Below are 19,772 nucleotides of genomic sequence, written 5' to 3' on the forward strand. Positions count from 1 at the left end.
TAGGCTTCCACTGCAATTGTCTAGATATGGCTGTGTACCCTAACTCCTGCATGTCAATTCACCAGTGTTGACAAACCTTTTGCCCATGTACATTTTGACAACTTTCTCCCCAATAGCTTCTGGTTAATGCACACCTCTTTTCATGCGGACTATGAGTTTTTTGTCAAATAACTTCAAACCATGCAAAGGCAAGGACAAGAGTCTTACGATAACTTGACTCTGACTCAGCTGTGATACAATGAAGGCCGGTAAAGGAATGTTATATGATTCAGTGGATATGTAGTGCACCTCACAGTGTACTCCCTGGTGTGTGTTATTATGGGTCGTTAAACGCTCTTTGATTTTCACTGCAGTTACAACAAGTGAGTGCAACTCTTGAGGCAAATACTGGAACAACTTTAAAACCAACTACACAGATGTGATTACATATAGAGCAATTTATCATCCATTTGTAAATGGTTTTCATAGTAAAAAAGATTTTGGCAAGGGTAGTCTATGGCTAACCGCTACCTCACCCATGGTTTTCAAAGCTCTTTGTCAGAACTAACTAGAATATGCCTCAGTTGTTTGGAACAGTATTGACAAAGTGTGTTCAGTGTACTTTTATTAAATATCTGTGCCATGTTTTAAAAGAAAGATTTGATGAATATCTGTGAGGTAAACCTGATTTACCAATGCTGTCTAACAGGCACATTTATTTTGACCTGGCAGTTTTGCACAAATCAATTAATGCTCTTGATTGTCAACAGATTTTTCAATTTACATATTCCTGGGTGATCGACTAGAAAGAAAGAACATTTTATGAAACTGGTGGTAGAGTTAAATTCACCAACAATTCACTTTTTAATTGCATTCAGAGGCTGTATATTAGATTTTTAAAAGATTACCAATTTTCATTGTTTCTGTTTTGACTTTTAAAAGAAATACGATATGATTATATTTTGGACTGGCTGTTTGTCACTTAACTGGCTTATTTGTCCTGTAACCACTTTTTATTTCTGTTTACTGAAATTCTCCTCTTAGTGTGGATGTATACGGTTTTAAACTGTATTATATCTGTGTTGGAGTTCGAAATAAATAAATAAATAAATAAATAAATAAATAGATAGATAGATAAATAGATAGATAGATAGATAAATAAATAAATACTTAACTCTAAATGAACAAAGCTACGAAATTCTTGAAGTGATATAAAAAAGTTTACTGCTTTACGAAGGAGTTCAACGTGAAGCATCGGGTACCTAGTACCTCTGTACCTCTGCGTTTGTCTTGGTGAGCGCCAGCTAGCGACTAACACGGAAAATCCTTCTAAAATTACAAGCTTAATATGAGTTTGCGTGATACACTTTGACCCCTATACATCGGACGTCGCGAGCAAGGTTATTTTCCTCCCCTATGTCAACGTGTCTTGTGGCGATTTGTAAGCAATCGGAGACCGTTTACGATCGAGTAACCATGGTTCTTTAAGTCTGTGTGGTGAGTACAGTTTGAGAACATTTTAGAATTGACACTGTCACTAAACTGGTCTGTTATAGCGTACACATTTTCTTTCTCTGCAGAGAAATCGGCCTCGTTCATACACAGGTACGTACTATCACGGCCAACTGAATCGAGCTCGAGTTCAATATCGCGTATCGGAAGCACGGTTCGTACCGTTGCCCTTGGCTTGCGTCTGAAAAGGTCCCTGTTTATCACAACTGTGGTTTGATGCCTCCTTGAACGGTTCTATAGATGTTGACAATACACCCATTGGCCCGAACATAACGTCCAATTATATCAACAACTGGTTTATGAAGTTGTCGAGGCTGATTCGAAAATCATTAACTTCATGTCCGGACCGAAACTTCAGTACATATTTAAATTTTGCGGTGCAGGTTCATCCAGTGCGTGTTGAAATAAGTGAATTGTGAATGACTGCTAATTGTGTAGCAGTGTTTTTTAGGCTCATCAAAACTGTTTGTAAGTCACGTACTGTGGCACTATACTAAATGACAAAACCTTAATATCAGTGGAACACATGCGACGAGCAACTTCATTGCTTGTAAACATTACACAGTCCCTTGTGGAGGGACTGTGTGTAAACATTACACACCGGGACACTTTTGTTAGGGTCAGTCACGTTTTGAAAATTTCATTGAAAACTTCCATTTCCAAGATAAGTCTTTCCACTTAGTTACAAACCGAGAAGTAATTTGATAGGGTGCTGAGGGAAAGTAGATATTTTTTATTCAGCCGTCTTTAAAAAAATCAGACAACTGAAAACTGAACTTGAATCTGAACAAAAAGTGTCAGTGCATTTCATAAAAACAAAAGTAGCCCCTCCCCAAAACAAAACCCCCCATAAAACAAAACAAAACCAAAAATACCGCCAAAAACACCAGCACTTTCTCTTCCCTGAGAGAATGCCAAATCGGTAAAAGACTTTGCTGGTTCATATTCTGATTCAGATTCCTCCATCCCAATATGCAATGGTGCTTCCATGAGAAACGCCATCCTATGTATGATCCAATTATGCGTCTATGAGAAACTCAACATCATAGTCTGTCCACCTGCATGCAGTCCAACCAAAGCTACTAACATTCTCTGGCGGAGTGGGTAATATCTGTTTGTCACAAAAAGTAAAGTCATACACACATTTTTTTGAAATAATCCTAACATAACATGATGTCTTTAATATGAGTGTGGATGTCAGTGTGACTGTGATAAAGTCACCATGACTGTGATGTTGTCATAAGACTCTGATGTGGTCAATATGACTGTGATGAAGTCAATGTTACTGTGATAAAGTCAATATGACTATGATGAAGTTAATGTGACTGATAAAGTCAGTGTGACTTTGATGAAGTTAATATGACTGTGATAAAGTCAATATGACTGTGATGAAGTAATTTGACTAATAAAGTCAATGTGACGCTGATGAAGTCAATATGACTCTGATGAAGTTCATGAGACAGATAAAGTCAATGTGACGGTCAATATGACAGTGATGGGGTTGATATTACTGTGATGAAGTTAATATAAGTGTGATGAAGTTAATATAAGTGTGATGAAGTCAATGTGACTGTGATAAAGTCAATCTGAATGTGAAGAAGTCAATGTGACTGTGATTTGTAATTTGACTAATAAAGTCAATGTGACGCTGTTGAAGTCAATATGACTGATGAAGTTCATGAGAACTGATAAAGTATATGTGACTGTCAATATGACAGTGATGGGGTCGATATTACTGTGATGAAGTTAATGTAAGTGTGATGAAGTCAATGTGACTGATAAAGTCAATCTGAATGTGAAGAAGTCAATGTATGACTCTGATGAAATCAATGTGACTGTGATGAAGTAATTTGACTAATAAAGTCAGTGTGACGCTGATAAAGTCAATGTGACGCTGATGGAGTTCATGCGACTGATAAAGTCAATGTGACTGTGTCAATATGACAGTGATGGGGTCAATATTACTGTGATGAAGTTAATATAAGTGTGATGAAGTCAATGTGACTGTGATAAAGTCAATCTGAATGTGAAAAAGTCAATGTATGACTTTGATGAAGTGAATGTGATTGTGTTGAAGTAAATTAAGTTTCTGTACTGCAGTTGTAAAGACAACCAAGGAAATGATCTGTTCAATTTTTGCACATCGGAATAAAGAGAAGGGACCGTGAGAGAATCTTTTTGTATTAAAATGGAATGAAAAAATCATAGAGAAGCAACAAATTTGTGGACTGAAAGCAGAGTGACCAATTCAAGAAAGATGGAATTTCTTTATGAATTAATCCTCTGACGTGACCTAAAATCGTAGCAAAGTTTCCTGTCACTGCATGAAATCTTCATTAATTAAAATCTCTACTATAAATTTGGCTGAATTTTATGATGCTCAGGTAGCAGGTTCATACAGGTACTGGGATTGGAAAATTGTTGCAATTGCTTGAAATCCCAGACACTGTATTGTGAAAAGTGTGCCCCAAGGTTCCATGCCACCGCCCAGTTGACCTTCCTCCTTCACATGTTGACTTGCTGACCCACATAAACCGCACTCTGTAATTGAGCAATATCTTTGATTTGATAGGCTTGTTCGATCAGGTGACTTCAAGAAACTCTCACCCATGAGGGAATAATGACCAAATCACTCTCAATCATAATTGCACAAAGGATTATCCTCTTCCCGCAAAGTTGAGTATTATGCTGTCAACAAGAACAAGACATCTTGAACGTTATAAATCCACAGCTAAAGACACTTTGAAATTTCAAGGATAATTTTGATATTCAAACGGACACATACAATTAAGTCTAGTGATTTGCACTGAATTGATGGCACATCCACATCAATTGAAACTCTTGAAAGTTTAGGTTTATACTTTAAAGGCCTGTGTTGGCACCAGATTGTCTCATCAGAAAATTTACCCACCAGATTATATTTTCATTGGAAAACAAAAGGCTTTCACACTTCCATAATCCGCTTACAGACTAGAACCGCTTACAGACTAGAACAAAGGCGATCCCAGGGAACGTGAACAGTGCCTTTAAGTTCATTGAGTATCATGCGTACTTTCAAGTAAATCCAATCTGCAAGGTGTGAATTTTAACACCTTGAGAAAAAGAGGACAAACTCTTGTGAAGTCTCCATGGTTAATGCAGCGAATTGTAAATACCGTGAGTAATAATAAATACAGTGTATAACACAGTGAATGAAAAAAATGGTTCATGAAGTTGCTGAATGTCAACATTGATTTTTTGAGCAAGTTACCACTTAGCGTAAACTCAAATGTCTAGCTTGATGGCTGCATGAAGTTTTACAAGTAGTGCCATTTAATAGGAAATACATATCATACTAAATCTGATTTTAAGGGGGCGCTGCACCCAACATGGCGTATTTTGCTCAAAAATCACTTTTTTTGCAAATATTCATTCAATTGTACTTAATTTGTTAACCCAAGATTAAAATATTGGTTGGGTTCACCTTTTTGTTTGTCAAGCAGTTGTAAGTTGCGTGATAAAGAAGTGTTAATTTGTGCAAATGTATACAAATCACCCGATTTCCTGGCTTCTTTCACCTTTTGATTTCAAAATTTCCAAAGAATTTAATTCCACTCTGGCTGGGTCAAATTTTCTGAAATTTTCAAATTATGTTCTTTAAATGCTATATTACAAAACGAGTATTTTGCTTGGCAATAAAATTCTTACATTTTGAATGAGAGGCATTTTAATTTTGCTAATTATGTTTTTAATCACTTTTTTGAGTGTCCATCTTTCAACCCATGTCATTTTAGAATGAGGATAGATAATGCAAAATAAAATAATCTTTTTTTCCTACATATACACTTATTTCAAGTGAAATATTACATTTCAGAAAATAGCGTCAAGTTTTTGACCTAAATTAATTTTTATCATTAATACCAAAGTTGAGGTTTTTTACCCCAAACATACACCCACTTCATCCTTTGATTAAACTACTGCTACCACACTAAACTTTAGAGTCTCTGCTTTTTGAAAATATATAGTATGAGGGGGTTTCCTTGTCATCTTTGATGAGAAATATTGCTTTGAAAAAAACTGTGTTGTCAACATGCAGCTCCACCTTAAACAATGTTGTTCAGTGAATCACATGTGACAGTTATGTCTGTGTCTGCAATAGTTATGTCTTTATTGACACTGCATCAAAGCATTAACCTATGCAGTGTATCCTGTTACAGTGCAAAAAATGAGTCATAACTGACCTGAGGAGTTTACAATACATCTTTAATACGTCACTCCTTTGTAATGTCCATCAAAAACCAACAGTTTGCATTATGGATTTTTGCAGCTTTCTGGTCTCCCCTTTACGCATTACATAAGCCATTAATGTTTTGGCGCATCTCAATTGTGAAAAGTTACATGTTAGGACAGCGCTGCATCACTGCTGAAGAATTTATCATCAGTGATGGTGATGGCGACGTTTTTGTACCTATCACTGCTCTGAAAAGTAGCCAACAGCTCGCATTGCAAATTCCATTTATCCGGCAAATGTGCATCACTGCCATTCGAATTGATTGCCGCTTTAGAAACAGCAAAAAAAGCCATGGTAACCTGAGGCACTGGTAACAAAGCAGCACAAAAGGAGCTGCCATAAACACATTGATATGAACATATTTGCACAGCTATACCCTCCATGATCTATATTTAGTGTTTTGTCATGCAAGCACCATCCAGAACATTTGTTTCGAGCCACCAGCTACCCCTGTCCATGGGAATTTACAAAGGCTGACATCACAGTACAGTCATCTACATGGTAATTTTCACTGTGTAGGCAACTGATGATTGTGTACAGCTCGTCTGGATTGTTTTATCATTGATAGTCAACCATCTGTTAATGTTCTAGATACACTCCAACCAAGAGCCAGGTTGTACATTTTTGTATATCATTTCTCTTCATTTAAGAAAATATGTGCGCTGTCTCTGACAGTATTTTTGAAAGTTTGATATTTTATTCGTCTGATATTTTCACAGTTTTGAATAAGCATGTTCACTTGAATATGTTGGTCACTCCAGTACCATATGCACTTTGTGTATCTTCTATTCCTTGAGGGGTGAAATCAAATTATGACGGGTTCACAATATTTGTAAACTCACAATATTGCATGTAGGGCTTATGGAGAGCTACATAGAAATTTGATGTTAAGGGTACAGTTCTGTGTTACCTTTGCTGTCGTGATTTCTAATGTGTTCAAATATTGATTGACATTTAATAACTGGAATAAACCAATGGGGTTTTCATGAAGATCATATTCAGAAACAGAATCCTATAATTTTTAGGATTCGGTGACAGCTGAATATGTGCTCACATTTTCTCATCACACTTTAATAAATTGCTGTCGTGATCTCAATTTGAGTTGCAAATTAGTGCAGATTTGATCAATCAAAAAACGTGAAACTGGAAACTTGGGTGGTGTATGATTAAGATACTTAAAGTGCAGCTACACCTGTTATTTGACACTTTTGTTGTGACAGAGGGCACGTTTTAATTTAGTCCAGTACATTGTTGCAAACCAACCATGATGATCTCTCTGACATGTCGGAAACCAAGTTGATGGAATTTGAGAGATGCAGCACCCTCCGGCTTTTTTCAAGTCCCTGAGTGGCTGCAGCGATAACTTGAGACACTTGTAGGGCACCTGTTGAAAATGGAGTTTACCTGTTCATTAGCATCTTTAGGTGAATGTTGTAGGTATGTCCAAAGTCAGAGTGGAAGTTTGAAGCTGTAAATTTCAAATTTGCTTCAAAATATTGAATGAATCTTCAATGAATGAATGAATGAATGAATGAATGCATGAATGAACCACGCATGAATCAAATTTCACGAAAAGTGTAAATTTGCATTGATTTATTTGCGTAGAATCATGGTTAGTATCAAACAAGTCATGAATTTGATGAACAAAGTGATGAATATATTGATACAGAAATAAATAGTCTGGAATTTATACTTTCAATCCTAGATATTTTAACGATAGAAATAATGTTGTTGAATTCAAGTAAAAATGTGCCTGTACTGTAAGTTACCTGACTAATAAATCAATAGTTTATGAATAAATATAAAAATAATTAAATAACTATTAAATAGAAAAATCTATAAATATGTGAATATTCATCCAAAATTTTAAAAAATTTCGTAAATATCCTGAATTTAAATTTCTATCCGGGAAATGAATATTGTGAATTTGATGGATTTGATGGCTTGACGACAGTCCTGTTGTGGAGGAAATGTGAATTTTACGATGCTGCCTCCCATTTCCACATAGATGGACCCAGTCTTTGCTTTTAGAATAATCAATATGCAAGATGGTGGAACTTGAAGGATGCAATTGCTGAGTGGTAAAGGTTTGTAAAAAGTTACTCATGATCAAAAACATGAATACATTACCAAAAGTGTATTCATAGCTACTGGTAGGGAATAGGGCACGGGAAACTGTGAATGGAGTTTTAGGTTGCATACGGTATCTGTGTATGGAATTTCAATGTGGCATAGTTTCAAGAAGTTGCTGGTACGTTGTAAAAATGTAGGGACAGCATACTGATATTATTATCTATCCTGCCTGCCATTGTAATCTATGTTATTGTTACCCTACTTGGGCAACTGTAAAAAATTTAATGACCTTTAACACCACAGGAGCATGTTTCCCACTAGCTGGTTTAATATAGTTGCACAGACCTACTGTTACCCATACGATTAGTTTATGATGTTGAAAAAAAATGATATGTAAAATGATGTATAAAAATATGTGTCGTAAAAATGATACATGTTATTGGAAAATGGTATTTTGGACCCCAAAAATGCGCAAAAACTGCTGATAAGTATTTGAATTTTGAATGACTTGAACATATGGTCCCTGTAGACTCTAATTCCTGTATTTACTCCCTTTATTCAATGAAATTTAAATGCTGAACTATTTCTTTTCTGTCTGATCTTATCAGTATCACAAATCTGAATGCAGTTCAAGTTTTGCATCTGTTTGAAAAGTTTCAAAAGTTGTATGTATTTTAAACCTTTTCTTCAGGACTTTGAATACCCATTAAGTTTTTCAATTTGATATTTTAAGTTTTCCATAATTCAGATTCAAAAATTTGGTGACATTATGAAAGGCGTGGAAATCCTCTCCATTGTTCTGTCTTACTTTAGAACATGCTAAGTAGAGTCCAGCCCCATGTATTCATGGAGACACATGCACACATTGTATTGGATGTTGACCTTACAGTTACGGCACATTTGCAGTAAGATGTGTCAAACTTGTGCTTTGAAGTGTGTTCACTGATGGAATTGAGTTGCGCAAGAAAGTTATTAATCTATCACATTTACGGTCTAATAAAATCGAAATGTAGGTGATAATTTATAGGCCAATAGTGGCAAGAACTGGTGTGTGCAAAATGTTAGGGGTTAGACTGAAAATTGCTTTTCACATGTCGAAATTGCAACCGTGAAATCATGGGTATCATAGAATCACATTTGCAGTAAATTCTTTTGTCGGAGGGGAAGGGAAGGAGGGAGGGAAATTTTCTTCACAAGTTCATACTTTTGATGACAAGATATATTGTGAGGCTTTTTTCAAATTTCCCATTGTTCAAGTTGGAAATTCTAATAATTGTAAAAGATCGGTAATTATTCATACTAATTAATTCTTCATCTTCCTTTCTTCAAACATACATTATGTCAGATGAAACTAATTTGTATTATTGTAGGAAAATGCATTCTGTAGCATTTTGTGAACCTATTAACCCTTGCTTTGTATATTAAGTGTGTGCTGTGGCAGGGTCAGGCTTATATGTTTTCAAGTCTTCATTCATAAAATTGAAAAAATGCTCCCTCCACCGTCCTTTCTCTCAAACAATACTAAATACAGTCTACTTGCTAGATGAAGACATACACATTTTACAGGATGTTGTAAACCCTAGTTATCCCATACTCAGCTTATGAATTGTGGGACCACAGCTTGAGTGTTCATTCAGGAAAGTGAGTTGAGCGTGAGAAACTTATTAATCTATCGCGTGTATGATCTAATAAACTTGCCAAGTGAATTTGATAATTTACGGACCATTGATCACGATAATTAAGGTTTGCACGATGTAAGGGGTCAACCACAAAGTCTTTTTCAAACATGAAAATTTCAATGTTTCAGGGATGGGGGTTGAATTGTGGTGTACAGCTATAGAGGAAAATATAGAAATTTGTATTTTTTAGGGGTCAGTTTTTATGACCGTTGGTCCCTTTATCTATCACATGTTCATGTACATTTATGAATGAATCAAAAAAGTGTCTATTTTTGTCTGATATCTTGCACACGAGCATTAAAATCTGAACAAATTATTCACTTTTACCCAAATCAGGCCATCAGTATTTCATGCATTGAGTAGCATTTTAAAGCAGATGTACTGTAGATTATGTGTACCAATAAAATAAATGCATGTGGTCACACCGAGAGCCATCCATCGTGTGTATCAGTGCTTTAGGTGATGATGGCCTTGATAACTTTCCAAACAGACTTTAAATTGTAGGAAAAATACCTGTGACTGTCAAGATAATGTTATGAAACCTTTTTTTTTGCCAAATATTGACTGTAGTCACATGATTTGATCCCACTGATACTACAAAATTTGTGCCGGTGTCCTTGTGTTCCAGATGGCATATTCTGTGCTTTTGCATAGATTTAGCCAGCACCCTTGTTTGGTATATACATTATCAGCAGCAGTGGCAGAGTTTCTTTGAATGCACTGAGAAAAGCAGACTTTGAGAGCTTTCCTTCTCAATAAAAATATTTGTTCAAGTCAGCCCTTTCCAGTCACGTCAACTTCTCCCACCCCCTTTTCACCTACAAGACAGATACTTATCACAGATAGGCTCAGATTGCAAATACTGTGTCACCCTTTATGTCAAGTGTGGTGGCTGTTTGAAATGTTTGTCAGTCCTTGTCCGTAACCTGTGCAAACAGCAGTGCCACTCTCAACTCTCTCCCTACAAATTCTCATTGTTGGCTGCTACAAATTACACCAGATGCTACATGGCTTGCCGGAAAATAATTCATAATTTTCATTTTGTAATCGTGATAAAGAACAAGAATTTTTAACTTCCCAGGTTTAACAAGTGAATCAGACATAATAATGGCCAAGACATAAATAGCCTTTGGCACTATTAAAATGTTGACAATGGGATACATACTAAGCTGCCTGTCATTTCCTATCTTGATATCCCAACATGGCCCCCGCCCAACTGTTCAGCAATTATATGCCTTGTGTTCAGTCCACTGAATCTGAATGCAGTGGAATTATTGGCAAGGCCATCGGAAGAATCCGATAATTCAACAGCTGAACTGATCAACAAGGTTGCTCACAGCCTTTAAAAACCCATTTCCAGGCATATGGGTTAACATGTACATTCACTGGGTTAAGCCATTGTTTAAAGGGGGAGATGGAGTTTCAAATGTGGTAATTGCAGTGACAGCTGCTTTTTCGAGCTCCTTGGCACGTTCACTGTCATTTGTTACTGTAAAATATTCAAGGAAAAATGTGTGTATATAACTGGATGATTAGTAGTTTCAGTTTATTACATTTTTTGATTTCACAGAATATAATTATGAAAAAACTATTAAATGACCAATTATAATGATGAAACATAATTAAAAATAATGATAAGGTTGCTAAATGACTTACGAAAATTAATGAAAAGCAAAAAATGACAAAAGGATTAAGTGCATTGTTTGCATTGCAGTAAAAAGGACTTATTTTTAACAAAATTAATTTGCAATAATTTGATGAACATTTGTTAAATTACTTTCCACATGTTAAAGCTTATATTTTTATTGAAATCTTTAAATTTTTGAATCAGTAATCCATTTAGACAAAATTTTTAGCTTGATGTCATGTGTACAGGTAGGGTAGTAGTGAAAAAACTTCTCACAGTATTTTCTTCTCCCAAGTTGGCCTACTGGCACTTTAAAGGAGAAATCCAAAATTTGAATATATGAAAACCAAGAAAAAATTTTCAGATATTCATGTCTGTCATTTTGCATTAAACTTTCATCAACTAAAACATCAAACAGGATTCACTTTCAAAGCATGAAAGCCAATTTGTGAAGTTGAACAAGAAAATATCAGATAGAGAAATGGTTGGGGACAATGTTCCACACAACCTGTGAATTTAGCTATAGAAATACACCTGTGAAATGTCAAATGTTTGTGAAAAAGTCACCTTTTTATGTTCTCCTCTTACTTTCCCACAACAAGTGCCATTAAAAAAATGGAAGTATTGTTAGAATGGGGTGAGTTGTCGATAACGATGAAAGATGATAGATTGTGATTTGGCGCTTGCGATCTCACGTTTTGTTGTAACTTTGTTTCCAGTATGGCTGTACAGGGTATGCATGCAAGAGCATACAGAGGAATATTCAGACGTGAACAAGTGCTGAACATCGCATACATTGTAATTTCTTTTATGTGAGGTATATTGCAGATACAGTGACAGATCACTCACGTGTCATTGAACGCATTGACCCAAGCAGAATGTAATTCTGCCATGATTGATGCATCTTTATTGTTTGCACATCTTCTAGGCCATCAACAATTATTGAAGATAAGATATTTTTTCAGGTCAGAGTCTGATAGTGGATGCTTAATCTCATTATAAAGCAGATGGTTCATTTGTGAATTTTCAGAAGGACTGCAAAACCAAGTTGAGGCAGCCTACACTTGATTTTATGTGCTCCCATACCATACAGTATGTACTGGTAATATAGCAGGAAGTGTATTCATACAGTTATAAAGAAACTGGGTTGTTTCACAAGTGCCTTGTGTTTTCTTCATTATTTTGACGTACCAATTGTGCTACATGGATAATTCACAGCTTGCAAATCTTATAATAACATTCCATTAAATTTGAACTCCTTAGTTGCTTTCTGTTCTAGCCCATAATTATCAAGATCTTCCTCAATCAGATGAATATATTTGCATGCTTTGGTTTCTTTGCTATACCTTTTCATAAGTTATTCTAGCTGTGATAATGCAGTGGTGCTGTGGCATCTATGGAAAGTGCTGGGGTCAAGGGTCATCGCCACAGAACCACTGCAAGCCACCCCATCAACTTTTTGGTAGTTTACTACAACACCACTCAGAGTCACTGATTTGGCTCGCAAAATAATGAAATACATTATTCTTTGAATAAATAAACTTGTATAATCTTTATCATTGACCATCTAAAACTCATTCTCTACCCTGCTAACTACCTCAATGATAAGAACATGTATTTTCAACCATTTTCCCATGAGCTGTCGACGGTTTCTGCGACATTTGCCCGCTCTCACTTACAACGCACTGGATAGGTTGAAGGTCAAAAGTTCAAATTCGAGCAGAAACTGTTAACAGCTTCTGGGAAAATGTTTGAAAATACATGTTCGTATTTTCTAGGTAGTAACCAGGAGTAGAGGATGAATCATAGATAGTCAGTAATAAATTGGATACAAGTTTATTAGTCCCTGCAGACGTAGTCCGGCGGGGACTTATAGTTTGGGTCCCGTCTATCTGTCTGTCCGTCTGTCCATCCATCTGTCCATCAGCAGCCGTTTCTCTGTCACCGCTGAGCTGATTTTCTTCAAACTCTGTGCAATGATAAAGTACTTTGCGATACATATGCACGTCAATTTATTTCGCGATATGATCCAATATGGCTGCAGGGCGGCCATTTTATCGTGAATTTTTCATGTTTTTGAACCATAACTCAACTATCCCTGAACCAATTTCGTTCAATGTTTGTACACAGATAAAGTACTATGGCATGTCAATTTATTGAATGTATTTCATTATTTTGAGAGCTAAATCAGCGACACCAATCACTGTCGTAATAAACTACCAAAAAAGTCTATGGGGTGACTCACAGTGGTTCTGTGGCAATGACCCTTGACCCAAGTGTGATCGATAGATGCCACAGCACCACTGCGATATCACAGCTAAAGTTATTTATAAACACTAGTGTACTGGTACTTTGCATAAACACTGCTTCAAAAGCATAATCAATGAAAGTTTGTTTAACCGACAGAAATTTTGAAATTAAATTAAAAAAAACCCCTGAATTTGGCATATTTTCTCGTAATTACATGCTCCTTGAGTGATTCGCCAGTGGTGAACGGCACTGCGACATGCACGAGCCATGCATTGATACATTACATCTTCAAGATTGAACGTTGTCGTATTCAAAGAGCTTGTGTCAGAATTCAAGACACAGATTATTTACCCGTAGCAAAACATCAGAAATGCATGAGTGTGACTGGAAAATTTCAAGTCTAATCACTGTGTTGACCTACGTCAGCTACAGATCTATCAACAGTCATGAAGAGGGTAATTTGCCAGCTATTATGATACATAAACAGAATTCTCACTCGACCATACAATAACCAATCTGGCCATCAAAAATTTGGAATACTGTTTGGGGATGAGGTCAACACCCTTGTCAGCAGTCAAAGTATGCAGTGGATGTGATAATCATCGGAGGGTGAGAAAGCCAGAAAGAACAGGAAATACAGTCTATAGCTTATCACTGTGGTTTCATCAGTCTTGCTTCTACAGAGGCGCATTATTCATCAGTGTTTGGTCTTTTGGCTTGCCAGTGAAATTCATATGCATTGTACTCAGTCGAAACTGTGGAAAAGCTATTTTTGCCTTGGAGTTCTGATAATCAGGCACAGGCAATCAAATATGCTTGATGGTAATTGACTTAGACGGCCTTCATGTATTCTTAATTTAATCAAACTCCATAGCTTGTCATCAACGCAGGATGCCGTGAAGTGCAGCCTGGGTTTTGTATTTCGCTTTGACTGTCAGATCAACCACTCAGAATTTCCTGATTGCTGATTTCTCACAGTCCAACGAGCTTTGGATCTAATTCACATCAATCTGCAGAGTAGTCTCCACAGTTGGTAAGACAATATGGTTAACTAATTAGCATATCATTTGCATAAATTTTTCACAATTTGCATAAAAGTTGGCATTTCCATGGAAATATTTTCAGGTTGGTAAGCTCACATATTTCATTTAACCTAGGGATTTGGAATTTGACAGAGGCAAATGCACAACCATACGTCTCATAGCTTGGATACAAAAACACATTACAATGCCGGAAAACAAGCTTTATAAGTCCATGACAACACTTCCTGGATTGGTTTAGATTTGCCAAGTGTTTTATCAGTTATACTGGTTACAATTGTTCAGTGAAGACAGATTAGTACTTCCCCTTACTTGTCGCCATGGCAACATCGAAATTTGTGAGTCAGTTGAGTCGTCTCCTAAGAGACAAGTTTAAATAACAGATGGTTAACATACATACTTCAAGGGCCAATGAAAGCAAAGCCTTGTGGGTAGCTGTACCATGGTCTACCCAGCTGATCTTTTGAAGATAACCTCAGTGTTTGATGCAGAGATATAATTCTTGCCAAAAAAAGAAAAATAATAAAATTGCAGTCCCAAAAGGCAGTCTAGTGTCTCTCTGTCTGTGTGAACCCTAAAATTACTTGGTTTAGTATAAAAATGGATGGACGGATACTAGACTGCCAAAGGGCAACACCTTGTTCACATAAATGTAAGTTTGCAAGTAAAAGTTAAGGTGCAGTCATGGTAACTTTTGATTACATTTTCATTATTTGTTTTCCAGAAAAAAAGTACGCTGAAATACAAAGTATTTAGTCTTGCCCATGCGACAACTCATGTGTAATGAACAATGTTAACCCTTTTCCAAGTTCATATTTCACCATCAGGTCAAGTTCATTAAAACTGGTGAAGCACAATATATCCCAGTTGGTGCATTTTAACAAAAAATTGGATGTTTTAAGGCCCCTGAAATCACAGATACTGTAAACATGATTTTTATGGACCAAAGCTGTTGTAACAGACCAATGGGTGGAAATACGTACGATTTTGGCTCAATACTGCTTTTCACTGAGTTGGCTTATAGAGAAGTGATACTATCTGGCAGGGAAAGGGTTAATGCAGACAAATCAATCACACGCTGCACTAGGATTCTGCTGTCAGATGCAGTAACATCTGATATATAAAGTGACAGTATTGCTCACACATCACATTACACATGTGTAGGATAGGCAATGTCATTTATATTGACAGAGGAATTCTGCTTTGGACTTGAAGTTCACTCATTAACATTAACATGGGATTTTACTCTCAGACTGCAGTAAAAAGTTTAACTAACTAGTCCTTTTCCACATGAGTTTTTGAGTATAAAAAAGAAAACGTATTTGACGAACAGAATACATTTATTGGGAAACGCATCCAAAATTACAGCTGAAAGAGTTTTCATGGTTGATATATAGTCCAATAATAAAAGATGTGAGTGAAATGGCATTTCAACTATCTTTCCAGTGTTCTCCATAGCTTGGAAAAAATAGAGGGGTGGTAATTTACATAACAATGTATAATTTGCATATTCCTCAATCGTAATATTGCCCTTTGTATGCATGGTGATGAAAGTAAGAACAGATTGCTCACAAAGCAGTGGGGTGGCATGTCCCTCAAAATCCTTTTATGGAGAACCCTGCTGTCCTGAATTGTCTGACTTGATATCTCATCTATCAAATATCCATCAGTAGTTTGAATACCAGTCTATTTTCAAAATGCTGAAATTATACTTGAGCCCTGCGAGACTCAGTCATGGATAGCTTGGTCATGCACTGTTGTGAATTGTCACGATTCTCCCTTGGATAATTTTCAGGGGTTTGCCAACCCTGTGTGTTTGGACAAATTTATTCATATATTAAAAACCACATATAAGAATTCATTTGCACAACACAAGGATATGTAAATTAGACCCTCATGTTTTTCCAAGCTGTGGAGAATGTATGTTTCAGACATAGACATGTCCAACAAGAGAAGAGGTCTGGATATAAACTATTGTGAAATTATTGTATGTTTCCAATGTTGAAATGAACGCATTGAATGTTGGTGTAATCCTATCCAGTTTACCAGTATGAAGAGCGTCAAGAGTTCAGATGGGGGCGTAAAAGTTCATTGAAAGTTCAACAGTATTCTGTTATTGTACAAGCGGGAATTGCATACCATCATGGAATAAATTTTGCCAATGGTATACACTTCTGAACAGGATGCGATGTATGATATATCACATTTGCGCAGGTTTTGAGATGAGTTTGGTGCGTTGTTACCAAAAGTTGTGTATTGTTTCAAAATGGATAATCGGGGATATATGTTCTGTAGACATGATAACTTATCGAGAATAAGCAGCTTGAAGATAAAGTTACATGTGCAAAGTTTAAAAATTGCTGTATTCTTATTTGAATGGAAGTATCTTGTTTGTGTACTTGTTAGGGGCCGTGGATAATTAAAACACGTGCACAGTAAACACAATTTCTGTATTAAGATTGAGGGAGTAGGTTTGGCTATATTTACAGTGCGCAAAAATTGCACAACATGTTTTTAGATCGCAACATCTCGTTACGCGATTTTCAAATTGCAAAATATTACACTATATTGTTTGGTGTGTACCAGGCCAGTGGCGGCATCGGCGCTACACCAGCATTCTTTTGGGATACATGTGGTTCACGAAATAGGGACGTAATTACCGATTGTAGGTATGTTGATACAGAATGAGGCTTAGTTGGATATTCGCACTTCCAAACTTTCCTTGGGTGGGGAGGGGGGCAGAGGAGGATTGAGGCCAAACGCAATTAGTTGCGTTTACCGAACGCGTGTTTTAATTATCCATGACCCCTAAGTGTGACTCCAAACAAATTTGTGTTAAACATTCATGAGAAAAAGGTGATGGTTATGTGAATCAACACTAACTTTCAAATTTCCTGTCGTTGTATTTTTGAAATGTATACAATTGAAAATTGACTAGGTAGGGCGTTGTCTGGGATCCATCTGTGATGTTTTGGCAACTGAAACAGTGGATAGATGAGAGACAAAGTACATGTGTGGTTTTGGTCACCAAACCAGAGTGAACTGCAGTTTCTGTTTTCTACGTCTCCAGGGGCTAGATGACTCTTTCGATGGATTGGAAGAGAGTAGAAAATGACAGTTACAGAGCTGTAAATTGTACCTGTTAGGATAGGCAGTGATAGAACTACTAAATGTATGCATTGGATGTACATTAGGATCTCACAGTCACCAATGTAATGAGCCAGAGCTGTCTTGCTTCATTGCCTTCAAGAAGTAGACATTGCTGTGCAACCAAAAGAGAAAAAAGGATCTTTTTATCTTTCGTAACTAAGTAACTAATTTAGAAGGAGAGTCCAAGTAAATTTTACTACTCAGTCAATTAATTGATTAATTTCAAGTCCGCCTATAGTCTGTCTTATTATGGCAGTCTCAGAGGAATACTATATGTTGATAATTACAGCGGGCGATGATAAGTTGCTCTTTTGTCCAAGTATTATGTGGCAGTGATACGGCAAGAAAAACAATTACACACTGTATATGAAGAAAGCTGAAAGAAACCAGTATCGGAGCTCTTTGGATTCGACAAGTTTCATTGAAAAAGATACTGGTATTGGAAACTAGTATATAAATGGTACATTCTGTTTCAAGAGATCAATGGCAGTTTCTTTTGATGATATTCTTCACCGTCTTTTAACACTGACACACTGTATTCTTCTTTCTCTCCTCGATGTGTGTAGAAGTACAAAGCATCAGCCGTCCCAACACAATAGATTCTTTATGAAAATGTCTTGATGAATAGATTCAAGTTACAATACACATACAGAGGTTGTGCTGACAAGTTCAACACCTAAGCAATTTGACAAGATTTGTTTTGAATGGAAGAAGAAACTATTTCGCAGACAGAACCAAATTACGGGAAAACACATGAGAAATCTCAGCTACTGCGCACACTGTGAATAGTCTCATAAACTCCAAAATGATTCGGGAGATCCATGACAGTGACCAAGCCTCCAGGGTGACGCAGTTTTTGTCTTTTCCTAAAGTGGAATTTTGTGTTTCTGGTGCTCATGCACACATTGAGTGCCTTTCGGTTGTCATGGACACCAGCACCTCTGATGCAATATCTGTCCATCCATAAGGTCCATTTACCATTCCTTAGTACGGTATAAACAGCGTGTCCATACTTCCCCCCATCAAAGTCTATAAACCAGGTGTACATCTACATTATCGGCTAATGTCCATCAACCATCTACATGTACTACATGTGTCCGTGTTCAGTGTTTCATCAGTCTTTTGATGTCCAGCTTCGCAATTTTTGGCATAGGAAGGGAAAGATGTGCTGAAATTTGATTTTGAAGTGATGAAGGAAATTTCCCCGTATGATTACAAAGTCTCAAGATGAATTTGATTTTGGCTAAACTATGTTTACTGCGCTATTATGGCTTTTCCAAAGTTGCCCGTCCTATCATACACATGTTTATATTCATTCATGATAGTTTTAGACAATTTGTTGAGTTCTTGTGTGGTTTCATGATTTATGTTTGCTCTCAACTATCACAGGTATGATGTGAAACATAGAGTGAAATATACTGTAGGGCAGTGGTTTTGCAAAGGATATCCAATTGTCAATCCAGCTGAGCATATTCCAGCTATCTTGATTGAAACATTTTGTGTGTATTTTTGGTGACAACATAGACATATCTGTCTGGAAAAGTTACAATAAGTGTAAAAATAGAAATGCATCACTGACAAAAATAAGATAGATGAGAATTGTATCGTTATGCCCCAATTTCCTTTCCTGGACTGCTTCCACATACGTGTGTGAACATGAGTATCTAGTTTTCATACGTATTGCAATCTTTAGAATATTATAGACAAAGTCAGCAATCTTTCTGGTTAGTGGAATGTCTGTGAATGATTTCATATTGATGTACATGTATTTTATTTTAAGGGCCAGTAGTTGAACTTTTGATGATTTTTTCACTATTTTTTGTACGTCAACTACAAGTTCTTGCACTGCTGCCCAAAGCATGTTGAAACACTGACTTTTTGGCTTGTCAACATATCATTTATATAAGATGATATTATTGTTCAGATTTGAATTCTAGTCCAGTCCAGAATTTACTTGTCAACAATATCAGTACAGTTTATACATGTACAGACTAAGTTGAACGGTCACTGTGTATCTTAACATGCTTTTGGAAGAATCTTTAGCTGAAACTTAAAATTAAAAAATGAAAAAAATCATTAAAAGTTACAGCTACTGGCCTGTTCATGTACATGTACCTTCCTGTCACAGGTTGACCTGCAAGATTTCTAGCTTTACATGTAACTTTTAATATCCATATTTGTGCTGACAGTGC

The 19,772-nt window shown here is 36.4% G+C and overlaps 1 protein-coding gene across 1 annotated transcript in view; it reads left to right on the plus strand.

The window, feature by feature from the left end:
• The first annotated feature begins 1,334 nt into the window (after positions 1 to 1,334).
• The window catches only part of LOC139116986 (alpha-1,3-mannosyl-glycoprotein 2-beta-N-acetylglucosaminyltransferase-like), a 67,968-nt gene continuing 49,530 nt past the window's right edge, over positions 1,335 to 19,772 (plus strand). The window contains exon 1 of the mRNA XM_070679771.1: positions 1,335 to 1,476. The gene's annotated coding sequence lies outside the window, so the exon portion shown is untranslated. The remainder of the gene's footprint in view (positions 1,477 to 19,772) is intronic.

This window comes from Ptychodera flava, chromosome 18 (genome assembly GCF_041260155.1).
Source record: "Ptychodera flava strain L36383 chromosome 18, AS_Pfla_20210202, whole genome shotgun sequence".
NCBI lineage: Eukaryota > Metazoa > Hemichordata > Enteropneusta > Ptychoderidae > Ptychodera > Ptychodera flava.